We start from the raw sequence: 20,483 nt of genomic DNA on the forward strand, positions 1-20,483 counted from the left end.
CCCCTTGTTAAGGCAAATGCATCGGGAGTCCTGGGCTGGGCCCACACCTCCAATGGATCAGAGCGGCGTGGGACCCCCGGACAGGTGGAAGATCACGGAAGAGCCCCAGTGAGCTCAGGGCCTACCTTGAACAGCTGGGGACACTGGGGCCCAAGGTGGGTAAGGGACAGGCCACAGGCACGGAGCAGAGCTGAGCCCAGGAGGCGCTTTTCCAGCTTCCCGTGTTCTTTCTGCTCCATCATACCTCTGCTTACACTTGTCCCCCAAAGCTCACAGTGAGAGGGAGAAGAGTCCACCCCCGATCGGCTTCTCCTGTACCCTCCACCGAAGGGCCACCCGAGGTGTGTTCCACAGAGGAGGAGATTCCGAGTCCTGGGTCGGCCCCTTTCCATAGGGGAGCAGAAACCTCTGCTGCTATGGCGGCAATACAACCCGTCTGAACGTCAGCGGACGGTATTCGTCAGCCAAATGCGGCGATAAACGGGGTGCCCGACCTGCTGGCAGTTTCGGCGCTGCTGGTTTACTGCCCCTGCCCCCAGCCCGCGGAGGGAGCTCCCCCAAGGAGAAAAGCAGCCAGCCGTGAGCACACGCGGAGAGGAACCCATCTCCAGCCGAGTCGTTTTCTGTCGGCTCCCCTCTTCCCATCCTGGGCTGACCCGAGCTTGGGCCTGAGGCCTGCGTGGATTTGGCTCACCCGGTTTTAGTGATACCACCACGTACCTGAGAAATAAGAGAGAGCGGGAGACCGGCTTCCTGCTCTGAGAAGCTTCCAATTTCACGACATCATGTGTTTTACCAGTTGAATTGCATCCCCCCCAATTCACCCGTTGGAGTCCTACCCCTGTACCCGAGAAGGCAGCCTCTCTTGAAAATAGGGTCTTTGGGACTTCCCTGGTGGCCCCAAAGACTTCGCCTTCCAACGCAGGGGGTGTGGGTTCAATCCCTGGCCGGGGAGCTAAGATCCCACATGTCTCAGGGCCAGAAAAAAAAACCCAAAAACATAAAACAGAAGCAATATTGTAACAAAATTCAATAAAGACGTTTAAAAAGAAAAGGTCCACATCAAAAAAAAAAAAAAAAAAAAAGAGAAAATAGGGTCTTTGCAGATATGATCAAGTTAAGATGTGGTCATTATGGTGGCCCCTAATCCCAGAAGACTGTCCTCATAAAGGGGGAAATGTGGACGCAGAGATAGGTGCACACGGGACACCGCCCGTGAAGACGGGGGTGATGCTCCTAGGGGCCCAGGGACGCCAAAGACGGCAGAAACCAGCAGAGCTGGGGCGAGGCCTGGGACCGATTCTCCCTCACGGCCTCGGCAGGAACCCTCCCTGCCAACACCGTGGTCTCGGGCCTCCAGCCTCCAGAACGGCGGCACAGTAAATTCCCACCGCCTCAGCCACCGTTTGTGGTGCTTTGTTCCAGCAGCCCTGGGACACTACTGACGCAGGGTGTGTAGTAAGTTACCACCTACAGGGAGGGACCCCATGACCCCACGCGTCGTACAGTGAATGTAGGATCCACATAACGAGTCACGCTGATAATTTTCTACCCGACCAGTCAATTTAATTAAAGGGGGAAGAAAAAAACCATTTAGTTGAACAGCTGGTTTCACGGATTTTATTTTCTGCCTTTCCCCAGCCGTTTGCCTGAATTTATTTTGGTCTTTCCATGGAGGAGCATTCCAGCCCCTTGACCCTAGGACGGGGTGCGGTGCTCTCCCCCGCTGCACTGGAGGCCGGGGCCTCCGCGCCTGGCCTTTCTCCCTGGGATGCCTGAGAAAGCATCTGTCTGACCCGGCCGGGGACGCTGCTGAGGCCAGAGACGCACGCACGTGACTCCATGATGAAAGGAGGCCGCTCGAGCCGCCCCCGAATTAATGGCTTGTTTGGGGCCAGGAGACTGTCTCCCGTGAGAAAATATATTCTTCTATAATTTCCCTAAAATATTAAAAGTGGAGTTCTGCTCTGATTCCCACCCCGTGAAGAGGAGAGGCCGGAAGGGCTTTGGAAGTGAAATCAGGCTTTCTAATCCAAAGGCGGTCTTGGAAGGTGGGTTTCTGCGGTATCCAGGCGGGTGCCCGCCGAGAGCACCCAGCCTTGGAGACCAGCATACTTCCGCCCTCCACGCGGTCACGGCAGGGCTAAGCAACAGTGTGGCCGGACATCTGGGGGAAAGGGAAAGCAATGGTCACTCAGAAACCTGGGTAAGAATGACATGGCCGGTTGGGGGAAGGGCCGTGAGTCTCAACCTGAAACTCCAAGGCCGATTGTCTCATCTACGCAGGGCTGTGAACTGAGATTTCACAGACCCTCCAAGAGGTCTGTGGACCATTTGCAGCAACATGGATGGACCCAGAGATTGTCATACGGAGTGAAGTAACTCAGACGGAAAAGGACAAATATCGTATAATATTGCTTATGTGTGGGATCTGAAAAAATGGTACAAATGAACTTATCTGCAAAACAGAAATAGAGTCACAGATGTAGTAAACAAACTTATGGTTACCAGTGGGGGAAGGGGTGGAGGGATAAACTGGGAGATTTGGATAGACATATACACACTACTGTATATAAAATACATAACTAACAAGGACCTGCTGTCTAGCACAGGGAACTGTACTCAGTACTCTGTAATGACCTATCTGGGAAAAGAATCTAAAAAAGAGTGGATATGTGTATATGTATAACTGATTCACTTTGCTATACAACAGAAACTAACACAACATGGTAAATCAACTATACTCCAATAAAAAGTAAAAAGAAAAAAGGTCTGTGGATAAAGTTCAGGAGTCCCTGTACTAGGATGGGAAATAATATCTTTATTTTCACTAACCTCCAACTAACATTTAGCATGCCATTTAATTTTTTTTTTTTTTTTTTTTTTTTTTGGCCACATTGGGTCTTCATTTCTGCGAGCGGCCTTTCTCTAGTTGTGGCGAGCGGGGGCTACTCTTCATTGTGGTGCGTGGGCTTCTCACTGCAGTGGCTTCTCTTGTTTTGGAGCACGGGCTCTAGGGCACACGGGCTTCAGTAGTTGTGGCATATGGGATGTCTTCATTTCTGCGAGCGGCCTTTCTCTAGTTGCGGCGAGCGGGGGCTACTCTTCATTGTGGTGCGTGGGCTTCTCACTGCAGTGGCTTCTCTTGTTTTGGAGCACGGGATCTAGGGCACACAGGCTTCAGTAGTTGTGGCACATGGGATCAGTAGCTGTGGCTCGCGGGCTCTAGAGCGCAGGCTCAGTAGTTGTGGCGCACGGGCTTAGTTGCTCCGCGGCACGTGGGATCTTCCCGGACCAGGGATCGAACCCGCGTCCCTTGCATTGTCAGGCAGACTCTTAACCACTGCGCCACCAGGGAAGCCCCAAGCCCTTTAATTATGAATGTGGCAACAAACCACCGTTAACTGAGCTCGCCCTATGTCTCTGTCACCAGCACAACGCAGACACTTCTTATATCACATGATTGCAGACCTCTCAGTACGCACCACACTTTTGCGGAGATCTCACGACGCTGTTTACACACGTCATTCCTTCAGAAGCATCAGCGCCCACGGGCCTTATCGTTCAATGCACTGATTAAGAGGTATGCATGCTACTCTCACACATTTGTTCAAATGTTTTGATAAGTATGTTTCAGTACAATTGTTCTCTTTCTTAAGCCCCTGTATTTTGCATCATACCCTGAAAAACTTTCTTCTGAGAAGCAAGTTCCTGGACTTGCTTCCGCGTCAAGCCAAAGAGACTGCGTCACAAAAGATCAGAGTCCCAGGGCTTCCCTGGTGGCGCAGTGGTTGAGAGCCCGCCCGCCGATGCAGGGGACGCGGGTTTGTGCCCCGGTCCGGGAATATCCCACACGCCGCGGGGCGGCTGGGCTGGTTGAGAGCCCGCCTGCCGACGCAGGGGACGCGGGTTTGTGCCCCGGTCCGGGAGGATCCCACACGCCGCGGAGCGGCTGGGCCCGTGAGCCACGGCCGCTGAGCCTGCGCGTCCGGAGCCTGTGCTCCGCAACGGGAGAGGCCACGACAGTGAGAGGCCCCGCGTACCGCAAAAAAAAAAAAAAAAAAAGATCAGAGTCCCAGACCTTTAAGAGGGGACGGAGCCAGGTTCCAACCAGGAAAACAGTCGAAGGATTAAAGCAAAGGGAGACGATGCAGGGCACAGGGTCTCAGGAGGTGGAGGAGCTACCCCTGAAGCCACCGCGTTCCTAAAGCAGAGGGACAGAAGGGGGACAGGTTCCTAGGCTCGAGAGGCAGTGGGGGCCACGCAGGAGACCCCCAGCTACCAAGGCCTCCTGGGTCTCCAAGAGGGAAAACGTCCTGGCCCCTCCCTTTCCCCGCTTTCCAGAATTCCACCTGTGCCTCCCCGGCTGAATCCCTCCAGAAGCCAACGGGTTAAGGAGCCTGAAGTCCTGCCGGAGCTGGACCCAGCACCGCCCTCTACACCCCTCAGAACAGCGTGAAAAGCATCACCACTGTCCCCAAGGCCCTTGCACTGGGGGCTGCTGTGGCCCCAGCAGGAGAAGCCCTGAGCCGCAGCCATACCCAGCAAGCGTCAAACCACAGCACTTCTGCTCATGAATTTGGGACGCCTGCTGACGTGCCCTTTCTGACCTTCTCCCCCTGGATTGTCACCTTGTGCCATAGACACTTTGTTGAGGGAGAAGAAATGAAATTATGAGAGGCTCTTAGTGATTTGCTCCTCACTGGGCAGGCCTGATCTGGAGAACACGGTAAGTAGCGGCGGTACCTACGTGAATTAAAACGATCACTCACTTAGTAGTGTTTTTGGCACCAGAAGTGCGGCTGGGACGGTTCCTGCTGCCTCCTCCACTCTTATCTATTGTACAGGCGAGCTCTTTGCCTTCTGAATCGCTGTGAGAATCCCACTTGTACATCAATTACATTTCCATTAGCATTGAGATCTCTCTCTTCGCAGAGCATTACCAGGCTGCAGATACACAAAACGTCAATATTCCCTCTCACTTCATTATGCTAATCCCTCCGGCCTCGGCCGGGTTCCTAGAGGATGTTTACGCTGATGCAGCTTTACAGGCAGCCGGGCTTCCCAGGCAGCGCGCTTCTCACATCTGAGGACGCCCAGCCCCAGGGCTGACGGCTGGAGCGGAGCCCCACGCGTCTCTGCCCAGGTGACCTTCTGGCGGTCCGGGCACGTGAGATCCGTCACAGAGATGCCATAGTCGTGCTGCTCTTGCCGCTTATTTATCAGCCACTCCTCCACACTGCAGTCAGAAAATCCTTACGTAAATGAGGAAAGAGGAAAGGATTAAGATGTCAGATCACATCCAGGACCTTGCTCTTTGCCTGGTTTTCCGTTGCTGACCTGACCATCCCGTGGCTGGAACTGACTCTATCTGAAAGACGAAATACCCGTGTTTAGCCTCTCTTCCTGTCTTCTGCAAACCAGTGGCTCAGACTGTCCCTTTGAAGGGAGGCTCCGTGGGAGACCCTGTGAGGAGGGGCTGGAGCAGGGCTGGAAGGGGCGGGCGAGCCAGGAGGCGGCTTCAGGGGAGACGGGCCTGGTCCTGATCTCTGCGCCGCAGTTCGTCCTGCCTCAGGGGAGGCTCAGGCCATGGGCGTCCAGCAGCCGATGCCCCAGGACCGCCGGGCGCCTGAGCGTCTGCCGCAGGCCGCGTGGGGGCCCCGGGCGTCCCTCCTCCAGACTCTATGCACAGAGCTCCTTCCCAAAGGCCCGAGCCCCGTCCCTCCTAAATCCTCCGGCCTCTCTCACCTCATCTGTCCCACACAGTGCGTCCCTTCCTGCACCTCAACTGCCCCGTCCAGCGCCTGTTACGAGCTCTCTCGTATGTCTTTGCTTCACGCATATCATACTTGCTTCTTCAACCCACTTACGTGTGAAAATCCCTTATGGTTGGTGCCAGGGGTGGAATTATACCTCCAAAGACAGGCTGAAGTCCTAGCCCCAGGACCTCAGGGTTTGACCTTACGGGGAAGCAGGGTTGCCGCCGACGGAACTGGTGAAGGTGAGGTCAAGCGGGACAGGGTGGACCCTGATCCACCAGGACGGGCGTCCTTACAGGAAGAGGAGACGCAGACACCCAGAGGGACGTCGGCCGTGACCGTGGAGCAGACGCGGATGATGCCGCTGTGGGCCGAGGACTGCCAGGATTGACGCTTCACCCAGCGGAAGAGGCGGGGGGCTCCTCCCCGGCGCCGCCAGGGAGGCCGGCCCGCCAGCGCTGGGATCCCGGACTCGCCGGGAGGGGCAGATGCTGTCGACTTAGGCCGCCCCGTGTGCGGTGCTTTGTTACCGCGGCCCCAGGAGCCGGCCCGTGGTTGCGGGGCTGTCGTCTGTCTGACGCCCTGAGCCTTAGCGTCTCAAGAGTGATGCGTCCTCGCCGACTCCGCCTTTACTGTATGCCAGCGAGGGCCCCCGTTCACGCTTTTCCATCTCCTGCTCGGAATGACCTTTAGAGTTCTTGTCACATTCTTTACGACGCAAAACGTGACACGTGGCACGTTCTTTTTAAGCTCTTCAGTGGTGGCAGAACTTCACTCTGGGAAGAGGAAACAGATTTTCAGAAGCTTGGTGGGTGGCTAAGCGGGGCTGTGGCTCTGTGCCGGGTCAGGAGTGCGGTGGGGCTAGGAAGCCACACGCGCTGACTCCGGGGGCCCCAGGCTCCCCGGGGTCTGTGCGAAGACGGGGAGCAATGTCACGGCCGCGAGAGGGGTGGTCTGAGGGCCGATGCTCCTGCAGGTGTTGCTGGAGTTTGTTCCTTGCGTCTGTTAGACGCAAGTTCAGCCATGAACTGTATACCCCTTTTGTTTGTTTCTCGAAAGCCTACAGAGTTCTGGGTGCACAAGAAGGAACCGGTAAAAATGTTCGACTGGCTGGCTGCAGTTTTCTGAGGCTGAAGCTCGAACTGCAGGGAGATGAGACCGTTGACTTAGGTACCTGCTCGCGTGGTTCGTGCATTTATGCGTTGCACCGGTCTCCCATTTTTGCTGCTCTAACAGGTCACCACAAACTCAGTGGCTGAAAACAACACAGATTTATCCCGGTTCTGTAGGTTAAAAGGCCCCCAGGGGTCTCACTGGGCTCTGCTAAGCCAACTGCAGGGCTGAGCTCCTTCCGGTGGCTGTAGGGAGAATGGATTCCTCGCCTCTTCCAGCTCTAGAGGCTGCCCTCATTCCTGGCCCCGGGGCCCTTCCACCTTCCAGGCCAGCGGTGCGGCTGACCCCTGACCTTCTCCCCGGTCACGCCCCTCTGATCCTCTTCTTCACCCTTGTCACTCTCAGGGATTTCACCGGGCCGCCCAGGTCACGCAGGGTGCTCCCCTCTCCTAGGGCAGCTCCATAGCGACCGTAATTCCATCTGCATCCTTCATTACCTTTCACCAGGTGACTTCACATAGTCTCAGGCTCTAGGCATTAGGACATGGGCTTCTTTGGCAGGGTCACGATTCTGCCTACCACATTCATTCCTTCAAATAGAAACAGTTTTTCTTTTATTCAGCCGATATTTATTAAACCTTTACCACGTGCCAGCCATCGTCCGGATCCAGAAGACTATAGCAGAGAACTTAACAGGTATAATCTTTGCTCTCACGAGCACACATCCTAATACGCAGCGAGAAACAAGATAAATAAAAAAGCTAAAGTATGTCATGTAGGGTTGGGGGCTCAGAGGAAAAATAAAGTAGTAAAGGAAGCTAGGAAGTGCTGATAGGTGAGGGTAGACTATAATTTTAAATACGACACTTAAGGGGGTGATATTTGAATATAAGATCGGAGCCGGGGGAGGCTTACGGAGAACGGGGCGAAGTGGGTTCCAGTCAGGGGGAACAGAAAGGGAGCAGAGCCCAAAACAGGGCATGCCTGGCTATCCTGGAACACGCCAGTGTGGGTGGCAGGTGTGCGGGGGCGGGGGGCTGAGTAAAGAAAATGAGGTGAGACAGGTGATGGAGGAGAAGAGGGGCAGGTTGCCTGGGGCCTTTGGGCCAAGGTGGGACCTTGGCTCTTACTCACTGGAAGGTTTGAGCTGGGAGCTGACACTCCTGGGACCAGTACGGCTGCCCCGTGGACTTGGCAGATCAGGGAGATTTGCAGGAGGCCTGCTCTACTCCAGGTAAGGGACGATGGTGGCTCACACGAAGGAGGTAAGTGTGCTGTGGGGGCGACACCCCCATTGGATCCTGGAGGTCGCTGGAAGATGGAGCTGGGACCGGATAGGAGAGAAGGAGGGGTCCAGAGTGACCCCAGGGTTTCAGCATGAGGGACAGGAAGGATGAGGTTGTCATTTCCTGGGATGGACACCACTTCTCGGTCCTCTGATGTGCTAAGTTTGAAATGCCCATGGGATGCCCAAGTGGAGAGGTCAGTGGCAGGTGGACACATGAGTCTGAAATTCAAGAGAGAGAACTAGGCTGGAGATAGAACTTTGGGTGTTATGAGTATGTAGATGATATTTAAAGCCTTGAGACTGAATGAAGTCCCCCAGGAGAGACTTGACATAGGGAAGAAAAGAGATTCGAGGGCTGGACCTGGCACTTTCCAATATTCAGAGCTTGGAGAAATGAGGAAGAATCGGAAAAGGAGACAAAAGCAGCAGCAAGCGAAGGACAGAAAACACCTAGAAAGGGTATCCTGGATCCCAAACAGAGACAGTGCCATAAGGAAGATGCAGGAATCACCTGTGTCCATTGGTGCAGAGATCCAGGAATATGGGCTGGACTCACCAGTATGGAGCTCCCTACCCTCCATGATGAGACAGATTCCAGGGAAGCTTGAGGGGGAAGGCTCAGTATAGTATGGGATGCCCCAAGTGAACAAAACAACCATGAAGAAGGAGAGCAAAGTTGGAGTATTCACACTTGCCGATTTAAAAACATTCTACAAAGCTACGGTGATCAAGACAGTGAGGTACAGGCAAAGGATGAACATATAGACTGATGGGAAAGAACTGAAGATCCAGAAGTGAACCCTCACACCTATGGTCAACTGGTTTTCAACAAGTAGGACAAGACAATTCAATGCAGGAATAACTGCCTTTTCAACAACTGGTCCTAGGATAACTGGATATCCACATGCAAAAGGATGAATTTGGACCCCTTACACCATACAAAAAATAGTTAACTCATAATGGATCACAGACCTAAATTTAAGAGCTGAAACTGTAAAATTCCTAGAAGAAAACAGTAGCAAATCTTCATGACCTGGGTTAGGTAAAGCCCTCTTAGCTATGACACTAAAAGCACAAGTAGCAAAAGAAAAATAAAGAAATTGGACTTCATCAAAACTGAACACTTTCGTGCTTCCAAGGACGCCATTCAGAAAGTGAAAGGACAACCCACCAAGTGGGAGAAAATATTTGCAAATCAGACATCTGTATCAGGAATATGTAAAGAACTCTCACAATTCGATAATAAAAGGACAAATCACCCATTAAAAACAAGCAAAGCATCTGAACAGACATTTCTTCAGTGAAGATATTCAAGTGACCAATAAGCACATGAAAAGATGTTCAACATCCCTAGCCGTCAGGAAGATGAAATCAAAACCAAAATGAGAGACCATGTCACAACCACTAGGGTGGCTATACTAAAACGACAGGTAATAGAAGTGTTATAAGGATGTGGCGGGACGCTCGTGCACTTATTATATTCATCAGCAGGGCTGCTAAAACACAATACCATTGACTGGGTGGTTTAAACAACAGAATTTCTTTCTCACAGTGCTGGAGGATGGCAAGTCTAAGATCAAGGTGCCAGCAGATTTGGTTCCTGGTGAGAGAGAGCCGAGGGGAGGAAGCCCTGTCTCTTCATCCTCCTAGAAAGGCACTAGTTCCATCATGAGGGCCTGTATTAGTCAGGGTTCTTCAGAGGAACAGAACCAATAGGGTGTGTGTGTGTCCCAAGAAGAACGGATGTTTAAGTCCGAGTCCGAGAATGGAAAAGACCAATTTCCTGGCTCATTGCATCAGGCAGCAGAGTTCCTCTTACTCAGCCTTTCCTTCCATCCAGGCCTCCTGATGACTGGATGAGGCCCACCCCCGGGGGAGCCATCTGCTTTACTTGGTCTACAGATTCAAATGTTCATCTCATCCAGAAACGCCCTCACAGACACGTCCAGAGTCGCGTCCAAACAAATGTCTGGGCGCCTGTGGCTCGGCCTAATTAATACGTAAATTAGCCAACACACATTCCTGAAAATATGTCATGTTACCACATGACTCAGCAATTCCACTCCTAAGTATGTACCGAGGGGAAATGAAAACATACATCCACACAAAAACTTGCACACGAATTGTCAAAGCAATGTTTTTCATGATAGCCAAAAGATGGAAACAACCCCAAAGTCCATCAACTGATGGATAAATAAATGAAATGTGGTCTATCCACACGATGAAATAGTATTTGGCAGTTAAGAGAAAGGAAGTACTGGCACATGCTACAGCATGGATGATCCTTGAAAACATTATGCTGAGTGAAAGAAGTCAGTCCCCAAAGATCACCCAGTAGATGATTCCATTTCTATGAAGTGTCCAGAAGAGGCAAATCCGTCCAGACAGAAAGTAGATCAGTGGCCGCCAGAGGCTGCGAGGAGGGGGCAGTTGGGCGTGAGGGGGGTGATGCAGGCAGTTAGGTCCACGACCATCCATTTAAGGTGAGACCAGTCAGCATGATCGTCTGCTCAGCTGCAAACGTGCAGACACAAAGCAGAACTCGTTCATGTAATCAGCTTGGAGATGGGCAGGGCCAGTGTAAGGAAGGGGGGCGGGAAACAGGTGCAAAGCTGTTTGGGATGTTGAAAATGTACTGTGCAAACCTGGGAATTTGGACAAAACAAGACCACAGCTGGAACTATTGGAAGAATCCTTCCCCGTCGGAGTTCATTCACTACCTTCTCCTGACGGGCTTTTCTGCTTTACCAAGTCACACAGACGGAAGCACTCGGCTGTGTTCTCCCCGAGACAAAAATACCCACTGAGAAAGAGATGCCCAGAATGTCTCAGGCCGTCTTAGATGACCGAGAAATTGGCTCTATTTCTCCTTGTTACGAGTACCAGGCTTTGTCAGCAAACAAGACCATTCCTAAAATACTGATGTATATTTTTAAATAGCAAAATTAAATTATAAACTAAAATCTGGGGAAAATATTTGCAACATATGTGATAACTAAAGGGTAAGGCCTTCAATACGTAATAGCTTTTATAAGTCAATAAGAAAAAGCTGAGCACCTCATGGGGGAAAATGGCAAAAGATATTACCTAAGAATGTGGTTTTTTTCCACAATTTTTAAAAAAGAATGGAAAAGGGGGGGAGTGAACTAGTGATACATGATACAACGTGGTTGAATCTCAAAATAATCAGGCTGAGTGAAAGAAGCCAGACCAAACAACGAGTCCAGAGTCCATACTCCGTAGTGTACATATAATCCATACTCTATACGATCTGTAATCTACAGTGACAGAAAGCAGAGGATTTGCTTGGGAATGGGAGGGAGGGTAGCGGGGGATCAGGCTTACAGAGACGCACGCGAAAGGTAGGGGTGTGTATATATTCATTATCTTGATTGCGGTTCTGGTTCCACCACGTATGTATACCTAACACAAGGGGCCGAAAATGTGTACATCTTTAAAAGTTCAACATCTTTGGTAACTAGAGAAAAGAGAAAACCGTGAGATGCTACCTTTAGCTGCTCCAGAGAAAGGCAGAGGCCACTGACCGTTGATGCTCTGAGAGGCCCCGGTGCTGGGTCAGGAATCCCAGCTGCAGAGTGTGGCCCCTCGATCTGAACCCAGCCACCACTGGCCAAGCTGCCCTCTGCTCCAGCAAGCCTGACCTGCAGGCGCTGCGGGCCGCCTCTCAGCACCTTCCCCGGCGGTTTTTCTGCCACCATCCGAGGAGGCAGCAGGCACAACGTGGATGGATGGTGGTATTTCCCTTCACAGCAAAGATGGTCCCTAAAGAGCGCTCTCCCCGCAAGCAGGAAGAGCCACTACCTGCAGCTGAGTTGATACTGAGACAAGGTCCCAGCTTGGCCGAGTGATTCTTCAAGGACCAGCACTCAGCCCAGGACAGAAGAGCTGGCTCTGCAGGGGGTGGGGATGGGGGGCGGGGCCCCAGCCGACGGGGCGGGGCCCCAGCCGACGCGGGGGGCGGGGGGCCGGGTCACTGCTAGAGGAGCAGCCCACCAGCCTTGCCGGGGCAGGTGCCCCTGAGCGCAGCGCCGGCGGGGAGCAGGGAGAAGCCGGACCCACGGCAAGGGCAGGGATGGCCTGCCAACGCGGCCATCGACCAGCATAATGGAGAAATGACGAAAGGAACACTGGCGATCCCGCTAACCGTGATAAATACTCTGTGGCCCTTCTGATAAATGTTCATGGCACCGCAGAGCGGATGAAACTGTACCAAGTAATGATCCTCATTCGTTCTTAGACCTCTCTGCTGAAATTGCCAATTAAGATAGTGCTTTAAGAGGGATGTGGATTCCCACCGGCTCCGAGATGGCTTGAAACCAGCATGTCAGACCAGGTGCCAGGCAGCTCCCGGGTGGCTCGGCTGAGTAGCAGCTACTGACCTGCTTCTGACCCCGGGTAACAAGACATGGGGAAGATGCTCCCTGTCCTCGAGGCAGCCTCGGCGCCGCACGCACCTGCCGGGCCCCGCCACTGTCCCCGCCAATTCGCCACTGCCTTTCCAAGGGCCCCTCTCCGCGCCCCCCCTTGGACGCATCCCACAGCCCCAGCTCCTGGCGCATCGTTACCCAGCTGGCCTCCGGGGGTGGGGTGAGGGTTAAATGAAGAAGCACTGAGCAGACACAGGCATGCAGGAGGTGCCACAGAGGCAGGACTACGTGAGCACAAAGACGCTTCCTTTGGGGCGCGGCTGGAGACACCCTGAGAAGCCCGAGGCCACGCCGTGGTCCAGCCTCCATCAGCTTCCGTCTCCCCCACCTCTGATCCGAGACGTGGCCAGGATGGATCCCCGAGCCTCGGGGGCTATGTTGCTTCCCTCCCAGACCCCCACCACCCGTACTGAACCACCACGTAGGCCCACGCAAGCTGGAGCCACCCAGGTCCCAGGAGGCCAGCTCCGTGACGAAGCCTGAACAACCACACCGTCAGCACAAGCCTAGGCTCTGGGGTCCCTCCGTGTTCAGAGAACAGAGAACGCGTCTCACTTTTGGAAGCTGATGTGGTGGTCGTCTAGGGCCGCCAGAGCAAACCAGCAGAAAGGGCGTGGCGGAGACAACATCGTGTATCGTCTCCCAGTCTGGAGGCCAGAGTCTGGATCAGGCCAGGCTCCCCTGGACGGCGCTACGGAGGGGCTGCTCTGGGTGCCTCTCCCGGGGTTCCTTGACTTGGGGCCACAACTCCAATCCTCCCTCGACGTTCTCCCTGAGCTCATGGCAGGGCCCAAATGTCCCCTTTCTATACGGACACCAGTGCTACTGGATTAGGACTCACCCTGATGACCTCATCTTCACATGGTCACATCAGTAAAGTCCCACGTCCCTAAATAAGGTCACACTCTGAGGCACTAGAGCTGAGGACTCCAACGTATGCATTTGGGGGGGGACACCAGTCAACCCATAAAGTGGGCGAAGACAGGCTTGAGCCAGTAAAAGGTGTGAATGCAGATTTTTGTTAAAAGAAACGCAATATTATATCATCCAGATAAATACAGTAGGAGTGAACAAGCTATGGTATTCGTGCAAAAGGTTCACCAGAGCCAGAGTGTTGTGCAGAGATGTCCCACGCACGCCCCAAGCGCCCCACGCGGACCTGCTGAGTGCACTCGGAGAAGACAGACAGATTTACCTCGTTCTCATTCTGACGGGTCTGCTCACAGAATGGAGGCAATCGATTAGATATACAGCTTCAGGAAAGCTCAGTATTAAACTGTCATTTTGTCAATAAAACGTCATTTCATCAATATAATGTCGGTGCGCCTGAATGTTTCTGCATAATTAATTCTGCTGATGCATTAAGGAATGTTATACACAATATTAATCAAAAGGTAGTGTCAATAGAGGGTAATATATAAACCCAGATATCAAGATTACAAACTCCTCCGAGAGCCTATTCCCACCGAGACACTTCTCATCTAGAAATACTTGGATTTTTTTTTTTCATAAAACTGCTACTTAAAAAATTAGTCAAGGAAAAGCAATTAGAGTAATATACAGAAACCTCTTGGGAAATTAATTTTTTACAAAACATTTTTTAATAAATTGCATTTAATGTTCAGAAAGTCCTCTAAAGATGGAAATGGCCCTGGACACCCCTGACGGGTGCACGGATTTACGGGGCCCGTGGAATATCACCGCTGTCCTCACTGACACACCAACACTGGGACAGTTCCTCTCTGGCTATTTCAAAATATATAAAGGTTTGTCACCTTGGGAGAGAAGGGTTCTCCCAGCGCAAACACATAGTCAAGGCCAAGGCAGAATGCTGGGCTCTGGACGTCTCAGCAGAGCCCAGAAAAGCCTCCCCCGGCTCCCGGCTGCTTCAGAACCACCACGGCCCAGCTCCTGCCCAGAGGCAGGTGGCAGGAAGGTGTGGGGAACAGCCCAATGCTCCACACGACTGGCCCCGGCGCCCCCTCCTCGGCTGTGCTCCCGGCTCTTGACTCCGGCGCCTTCCACGAGCCTTCCTTCACCCCGCTCCCTGCCCAGCTCTCCCTCTCTGTGGCCACAGCTCTGCAAGACCCACTTCTCTCTGCCAGGGCACTGCACTCCACAGCCGCACGGAGGAAACTGGATTGCCTTGGGCGAGAGAGGCCCCAGATGAGCAGAGAGGGGTGCTCAGAACTCCTGAGGTGCCTGTTCTTGGCTAACGTATCGTGAGCCTGTTTCACTGAAGATCTGGTCCTGGTCAGGGCTTGAGTCCAGTGTGACACCATCGAGAGGACATTTGAAACCCCACCCTGGTCACTGCGATCTGGAACTGGTTTTGCTGCCCCAAGCCTAGCACCCACCTGGAGCCCTGTGGGCCCCGAGGGCCATGGCCTCACCTGTAACCCACATCACTGGTACTCAGCCTGCTTGATGGAGTTCTGCCTTGGATTCCAGATATAGGCCCATCCCCACCTGGGATCAGACCCAAAGACACTCATCACAGTGTAATAAGAGACACCCTGGGTTTGAACCCCAGCTTTGCCACTTCAAATGCTGCTATGGGCAAGTTCCTTTGTTCAGTTTGCAATTCTGAAATATAGGGGTGATAATAATAATAACTTCTTCTGTTGTGAGCAACCTACGAGATGAGCTGTCATCATGTTACCACTTCAAATAGAGCTCGGCACAGAGCGAGGCGCCACGAAATGTCAGCCGTCCTTGGGGCAGGGCTCAGACACCCAGTCTCCCTGCCCAGGAGACAGAAGACCGGTGCTCACAAAAGCTTGAGTCAGATACAAGTGCATTCTTGTCCTGGCTTGGCCCTCACCAGCTCTGCGGCCTGGGCACTTCACTCAGAGGAAAGGCCGTGGCCTGCCCCGTGTTCTGTGACTTTCCGAGCCTGGGAAAGGCCTGAGCTTGGAAAGGGTGAGAAGCAGTGACCAGTGGGTAGGCTTTCTGAAGGTCCAAGGCTGGCCCCAGGGTCTAGCTCACTGGTGGCACAAGCCACTCACTCGCTAGAAAAGACCCAGAGGGACTGATCAGAGGGGGACCTGGGATTACCTCCCGTCACCTCCAGAGTGGCCAGGGCCAAGGACGGTGAGGCCAGACTCCCCTAACCCCTCCAGGGCATCTGCACCTCCAGAGCCGCCCACTGACCCACCACCGTGAGGCTCTGGAGGGAGCCACAAATCAGGCCAGACGCACAGGCAAGACCGTCAGACTAACTCCGACCGCGAGTCAACTCACCAGCTGCCACACCCCTCTGAACCTCAGTCTGTTGACCTGTCAAATGGGCAGCAATAGAATCCACCTCACAGCAACACGAGGCTCCACGAGCTGATGCACTCAGTCCACAGGCTGCTGGACTGTCATCACCCTCTGTTCAGCTTCTGGTTTTCAGCCTTAGTTTTCAGGCATTTTCTCAGTCAGCTCAGGCTGTTGGAACCAAGCACCACAGATGAGGCGGCTTAAATAACAGACATTTCTTCGCTCACAGTTCTGGAGGCTGCAGGTCAAGATCAAAACATTGGCCAAGGGACTTCCCTGGCAGTCCAGTGGTTAGGACTCTGCGCTTTCACTGCCAAGGGCCTGGGTTCGATCCCCGGTCGGGGAACTAGGGTCCCACGTGCCACAGGGTGCAGCCAAAAAAAAAAAAAAAAATTAAAAAACCAAACAGAACAAGACATTGGCCGATCCCGGCCGTCCCTGGTGAGGGCTCCGTCCCTGTGTCCCCACTGGTGGGGAGAGGGCTCTGTCGTCCTCCTGGGAGGACACCAATGCCTTCATGAGGCCCCCCATGACCCCACCTAAACCCCGTCAGCTGCCCAAGGCCCACCCCCATATACCATCGCATCGCGGCGGGGTGGCGGTCAGGGCCTCAAGAGATGAATTCTGGGGACACGAACATTCAGTCCACAACAGGCACACAGCCCCACACGACTGCCACCGCCACCACTGTCACAATGAGTCAATATCAAATATCCCACAGAGAGACCGAGGACCAACGCGTATTAGGCGCCTACTGTATGCCAGATGCTCCATGCGTGCCTCATGTTCCCGACACCCTTATTAGGATCGACAGATGTTATTATCCCATTTTACAGATAAGATAAGGAAACAGAGGCTGAGGAGGCCTAAGCAGCTCACCCCGGGTCACGTAACAAAGCGCAGTGACCAGAACGGCCTGGCTCCAAAGTCCAGCTTCTTCCAGTAACCTGGCCGTGCCCCACGCACCAGCTCCCAAATGCACCCGGTACCTGCAAAATACAGCTCTGTGTGTCCTGAGATGTTCTGAACTGCTTCTTACATGTCACTGGCTTGTGAGGTCCTGTTCTGAGGTACTTTAACACGGATTTGGTATTTTTATCTCTATTTTGCAATGGATTCCTAAAATTTAAAAAGCTGTATTTTATGGAAATTTTTATAATTCTAAAAGCAATTTTTTATTGACAGTAGTAAAATAAGGATATTGTTGTGAACTATTTTATATTTGTTTTTCTGTAATATTTTCAGAGACTGCGTTTAACTGCATTTTAATAGAAAGGTCGCTGATGCATTAATAAAGGGTTGACGGTGCTCTAACTGCAGAGGCCCAAACGGTCTTTGAAAACCTCTTTAGCTGGCGAGGCAGTTACTATTAGCCCTGTATATCATCAAAAGGCCCGTGTTTGAATCAAATCGTTCTTATTAATTTAATTATTTAACCAAATTTGCAATGATTACAATCCCTTTCAAAAGAAAAATTGTATTATCAATATATTTCCCATCAAGTATTCCTAGGAGCTTACAATTATCTACAGATATATTCATGCTCTGAATGAGGTCCTACATGTTAAATATTTTATCTTCTTCATCTGTTATCCTTTATCATCTAAAAATGTTTTTTAATAGATTGGGAGAACCAAACTCTCTTCACCTCTTAAGTTATAGGGTACCCGTTCAAAGGAAGGTCATTTTGATATATTTAAGGCATGCAATGACGCCTATGCATAATTTTTTGTCTGTGTAGGAGCCAAGCAAGCATTTTCCCCTTGTGGTAATATAAGTGGGAAAGATCCACTAACCAAAAATAAGTGTGGCTCGGTAATCGTTTAGAATGATGTGGTGAAGACTGAAAAGGTTAGGTTGATGGTGATGTTGATGATGAGAGTATTAATAAAGCGTATCCTAAATTGCTCTTTAACTAAATCAATAAGTCCCGCCTAGAATCCCCAGGTCTCCAGGCATCGAAGGAGGTAGTCATGGGGAGGGTGGTGTCTTTCGGATGATTTCAATGTAGAAGAAGCTTCACAGAAGTCTTGCATTTTCTCTCCACGAGGCTGCCTTAACTGAAGTCGTGAGAATCTCTGGTTGGAACTGGAATTACCCCAGCTCAGCACTGCCTGTGTGTTCTCTCTCTCAGGTGGACTAGAAGTTCAATATGTATTGAACTGACTTTTTAAAAAGCAACGCATTATTTTAACATACAGTTTGGTGTGCACGCATAAGGTTTATAGAGAAAAATGAGAGAGGTCTTTCATGTTGCAAAGTTTTCTTTTTTTTTTTTTTTTTTTTTTGCAGTACGCGGGCCTCTCACCGTTGTGGCCTCTCCCGCTGCGGAGCACAGGCTCCGGACGCGCAGGCTCAGCGACTCCGCGACATGTGGGATCTTCCCGGACCGGGGCACGAACCCGTGTTCCCTGCATCGACAGGCGGATTCTCAACCACTGCGCCACCAGGGAAGCCCATTGCAAAGTTTTTCTTAAACAGACTAAATAAATCAGAGAAAGGTTACAGGCAGATGAATCTATTAAAGTAGATTTATAATGAACACCAAAATGCTTGGATTACAAATTCTCATTACTAGATATTTGGTCAGGGAATCAGAGGGAAAGAAGAGATACACTCAAAAAGACCAAATTAGGGCTTCCCTGGTGGCGCAGTGGTTGAGAGTCCGCCTGCCGATGCAGGGGACGCGGGTTCGTGCCCCGGTCCGGGAGGATCCCACGTGCCGCGGAGCGGCTGGGCCCGTGAGCCGTGGCCGCTGAGCCTGCGCGTCCGGAGCCTGTGCTCCGCAACGGGAGAGGCCACAACGGTGAGAGGCCCGCGTACAGCAAAAAAAAAAAAGACCAAATTAAATGGACAACTAACAATACATTTTAGGAGTCCCTGTTCTAACGAATCACCACTCACCATCTGGAAAATGCTGGCCTACCTTAAGACAGAATAAGAACATTACACGATCCAGTTTTATTCTAGAAGAATAGATGCTCGTTATTTCAGAACTAATATGATTTTCACCCGCAGTCTTCCAGGACACGAACTACCCTCTCCCTTCCCTGCTGCCTTAGAAATAAAGGGCAACACACAGACTGAAATCTGCCTGTCCCTCCTCCATCAAAACACCGAAACCGAGGTGAGCGTTCCTGTGACCAAAGGGAAATCGTGGTCTTAACAATTTCCTGTGCCAGTGACCCGTGAAGGGGAGAAGAGGCCGCAACGCCTGGCAGCTCAGCCCCCCTTCCAGCTGCTTCTGCTACAACCAGCAAAGCCAAAGAGAACACACGTCCATAAAGCGCCACAGGATTGTTGAACGACTCGGTGGGTTTTCCCAGAGCGCTCAACTTCTGAATCCTAGAAGCTAAAGACAAAACCCCCAAAGCAGTCGCTCATCCTCCTTCTAGGAGGCCGTTCTCTTCGCTCTGAAGAACCCTCGGTGCCAAGGTTTTTGAGGCCTGGCGGCTTTAGGTGAAATGCAAGGTCGTGCTGGGTTGATTTAGTGCATTATTAGTTGTTTATACAGTACTGAAGCAGCACAGGACGTATGAAAAATGACTTTCCGATCTCAGGGAGTAAATCAGGGCCGCACGCGATTTCACTTAATACTTAACTTTAGCCAGTAAAATATTACACCTGTTATTATTCAGGGCAAACACAGTCTCTTCCATTTGCTTATTGAGGAAACAATTTATTTGAGGACATTTAATTGCAATAGTGAAGCCTGCCTTGGGGGTTAATCCCAGTTTATCGACGCAATTAAAAGCAGTGTGTGCAGTGTCTCATATTTATTATCTAGAGGGAGAGTGTTGACACAACCTGGGTGTTGAGACAGGCCTGCTCTGGAGTATCTGCGTTGTTTGTGTGAGGTATAGGTGCGGGCTGCCGTCGGGGCCGGGCCAACCGGGATCATCATTGTTTGTGCTCCGTGTAATCTGAGTTTGCATAATCTAATTGGGGAAAGGCTTCTAATTGGATTTTACTTGGAGCAATATGTGTTCAAATTGTTACATAGATCCAGCACTGTTTGGTTTCTTGTCAATGATTCACGGTATTTTAATGCCCCCCAGACAAACACTAAAGCTCCTTGCCTCCCATGTCACCTCGCATTCAGCAGCATTCCACAATTACCTTGGCCTGAATCCCACCCCCCACCCCGCTCCTGCCCAGCTGCTGGGTGCCTGTCCATCGCTCAGATTTTACTAGCTCTTGCCGAAGTCCACTCCCGGGTGCTTGCCCCTCTCGAGGGGCCACAACCTCTCCACAGCTTGTAGGGACCTGCCTCCCGGGAAGCCGCACCGACGGGGCGGGGGGACAGGAAGCCACCTGCTGGCCCCCACAGCCACCCCTCCCCTTCCCAAGGTCACTATGAGATGTGGCCAGAGAAGGCAATTCCGAAGATCTTAAAAACAACTTTCTTTCCCCCCTATTGCTTATGATTTTCATTTTGTTGATCATATTTTTGTGGTTTTGATTTTGGCTTTTAAATTTTTATCTTTGTCTTTCTGTTTAATATTTACCTACCGGTATTGGGAACCACTTCCTTATTTAATTTTGCTACATTTAAAAAATACATTTATTTATTTTTTAATTTTTGGCTGCGTTGGATCTTCGTTGCTGCGC

The sequence above is a fragment of the Physeter macrocephalus genome, chromosome 5 (assembly GCF_002837175.3).
Source record: "Physeter macrocephalus isolate SW-GA chromosome 5, ASM283717v5, whole genome shotgun sequence".
Classification (NCBI taxonomy): domain Eukaryota; kingdom Metazoa; phylum Chordata; class Mammalia; order Artiodactyla; family Physeteridae; genus Physeter; species Physeter macrocephalus.